Genomic DNA, 3,439 nt, shown 5'->3' on the forward strand with positions numbered 1-3,439 from the left:
GCGGGCCCAAGGACCGAGCCCTGGGGGACTCCGCTGCCCACTTCCCCCCAAGTCAAATATGACCCGTCCACCCACCATCCTCTGAGTACAACCCTTCAGCCAATTCGCAATCCATCTGACTGTGTAGGCATCGATGCCACAGTCGCCTAGTTTTTTAATGAGGATGGGGTGGTCGACAATATCAAAGGCCTTGCTGAAGTCCAGAAAGACTACATCCACGGCGACACCTGCATCCAATGCTTTTGTGACCTGATCGTAAAAGGCAATCAGGTTGGTCTGACATGACCTGCCCTTAATGAAACTGTGCTGGTTGCCCTTGAGCATCATCCCCGATGCCAGCCCATCAAAGATGTGCTCCTTGATGATCTTCTCAAAGAGTTTCCCCAGGATTGAGGTAAGACTGATGGACCTATAGTTGTCTGGGTCCTCCCTCCTCCCTTTTTTAAAGATGGGACCACATTGGCTATCTTCCAATCATCTGGCACCTGGCCCGAGCACCACGTGTGCTCGTAAAGCCGTGCCAAGGGCCCTGCAATAACACCTGCTAGCTCCCTCATCACCCTTGGGTGGAGAGCATCTGGACCTGCTGATTTGCTCACCTCCAGTAGGGAAAAGGGCAGGGGAGAGCAGGGGTAGAGAGGTGGTTGCAATTTCAGAGGGAATGGAGGTGGGAGAGAAGAGAGCACAGGGGCCTGGCAGAGCTCTGGCCCCATCCCAGCCTGGTAGCAGTGGCAGCAGTTCTAGCCCAGGGTCCAGCTCCTGGCCAGAGCTGCTGCTCCAACTGTTGCATTGCAGGGCTGGAGCCTTGCTGGATCTGGAGGATAAACAGTAGTGAGGGAAAGGTGAGGAGCGGGGGCAAAGGCTTTGGGGAGCAGATGCCAAGAGATGCAGGCATGAGAGGGCATGTAGTGGGGAGGCAGGTGCTGGAGTGTGCTGGTAGCAGAGGGGGCAAGTGCTGGGAGAAACAGGCAGCAGGGTACAAGGTATGGGAGAGGGCAGAGGTCATGTTACTTGACTCCCATTGCCTCCCTCCCCACTGCCTGCTCCCCTGCCACTGCTTTCTCCATTGCAGTGGTGAGGGGGACAAATTTAAGACAGGCTTCCAATAATTAAATTCTATATATAGAATAATAGAAAGTTAGGGTTGGAAGAGACCTAAGGAGGACATTTAGTCCAACCCTCTGCTCAAAGCAGGCCCATCCCCAACTAGATCATTCCAGCCAAAGCTTTGTCTAGCCAGTTCTTGAAAACCTCCAAGGATGGAGAGTCCTGCGTCTCTCTGGGTAACCTGTTCATGTTTTACTATCCTCCTCATGAGAAAATTCTTCCCAATATCTAACCTCAACTTCCCTTGCTGCAACTTGAGATTGTTGCTCCTTGTTCTGTCATCTCCCACCACTGAGAATAGTCTAGCTCCATCCTCTTTCAAATCACCCTTCAGGTAGTTGAGGACTGCTATTAAATCCTCCCTGTCTTCTCTTCCCTTCACTAAATAAGCCCAGTTACCTCAGCTTGTCCTGAAAAGTCATGTGCCCTAGCCCCTTCATATTTTTGTTGCCCTTCGCTAGACTCTCTCCCATTTGTTTCTGAGTCCAATGATGTAGCCAGTTTTCTATCCACCTTACAGACCATTCATCCAGCCCGTACCTCCTTAGCTTGCCTGCAAGGATGTTGTGGGAAACCACATCAAAAGCCTTGCTAAAATTAAGGTACACCACATCCATTAGTCTCCTTGCATCCACAGAGCCAGTCTGTAGTTCCCTGGATTCTCCTTTTTCCCTTTCTTAAATATGGGCACCATATTTGCCCTTTTCCAATCATCCACAACCTCTCCCCATCTCCATGAGTTTTCAAAGATGATGGCCAGAGGCTCTGCAGTCACACCAGCCAACATCCTCAGCACCTTCGGATGCATCCCTGTCTGGCTCCATTGACTTGTCTATACCCAGCTTTTCTAAGTAGTCCCTAACCTGTTATTTCACTACTGTTGGCTGCTCACCTTCTCCCAAACTGTGCTGCTTGGTGCAGTAGTCTGGGAGCTGACCTTGCCTGTGAAGACTGAGGCAAAAACGGCATTGAGTATTTCAGCCTTTTCTGCATCCTCTGTCACTAGGTTGCCTCCCCCATTCAGTAAGTGACCCACACTTTCCCCAGTTTTCCTCTTGTTACCAAAATACTTGTAGACACCCTTCTTGTTACCCTTCATGTCCCTTGCTAGCTGCAACTCCAATTGCACTTTGGCCTTCCTGACTTCATGCTGTTATACTCCTCCCTCGTTGTTTGTCCAAGTTTCCACTTCTTATAAGCTTCCTTTTTTATGATTTTAGTTTACTGGAGTTCTCTGCTAAGCTAAGCTGCTCTTCTGCCATACTTGCTAGTCTTCCTGAACATGGTTTGCTCCTGAACTGTTGGTAAGGTTTCTTTAAAAGTACAGCCAACTCTCCTGAACTCCTCTCCCCCTCAGACTGGCTTCCCAGGAGATCCTGCACATCAGTTCCCCGAACAAGTCGAAGTCCGCTTTTCTGAAGTCCAGGGTCCTTACTCTGCTGCTCTCCATCCTTCCTTTCCTTAGGATCCTGAACTCAATTGTCTCATGGTCTTGTGCTGCCCAACTTGCAATCCACTTAACTACATTCCCACCAATCCTTCCATTTGTGAGCAGCAGGTCAAGAAAAACACGGCCCTTAGTTGGCTACTCCAGCACTTACACCAGGAAGTTGTCCCCAATACTCTCCAAAAACTTCCTGGATGGCCTGTGCACTGCTGTATTGTCCTCCCAGCCGGTGTCAGGGTGATTAAAGTCCCCCATGAGAACCAAAGCCTGTGGTGTGGAAACTTCTGTAATAGTGGGCAGAGCAGCTGTTCCTGTGGTTCTGGTGGTGCTTTGCAGGGACCAGGGCTACCTGCCTTGTCCCCCGCCTCCCCCCGGGACATTCCCAATGTGCCTTGAACAGTCCTAGGGAGTCCTCCGGCTGCTCAAAGGGTGGGCGTCGGTGCCACGCTTGAGGAGTCCCAGCAGGATGCATGCAGGGCTGCCTAACCCCTCGCCACTGGGGCAGGCCACGGGCAACCAGGGCCCCCACCGTCATTGCTCATGGGGGGGTGGGGACAGAGATAGAGGACTGTGGGATGTTGGGATCCCTGCGACCCCAGGAACAGCATGATACAGGTCTTCGAGGCGGGACTAGGCAGTAACCTGCCCTCCAGAGTACTTGCTGGTTAGAAGAGCTAATTTTTGGGTGCACGAGCTGGTTTGCCCGTTCAAGAAGAACCCGCCCCCCCCGACAGCCTGTGCGTCATAAAGCCTGCTCCCGCGCCCCGCGAAGACCGCTGGACGCCTGCCCGCAGCCCGCGCCCGGCACCTCGCTTCCCGCAGCAGCTGGGGCGCGGCCGCTCCACCCCTCAACGTCACGATGGGGGCGGGGGCTTCGTGGTGCCG

This window comes from Alligator sinensis, unplaced genomic scaffold (assembly GCF_000455745.1).
Source record: "Alligator sinensis unplaced genomic scaffold, ASM45574v1 scaffold1546_1, whole genome shotgun sequence".
Lineage (NCBI taxonomy): Eukaryota > Metazoa > Chordata > Crocodylia > Alligatoridae > Alligator > Alligator sinensis.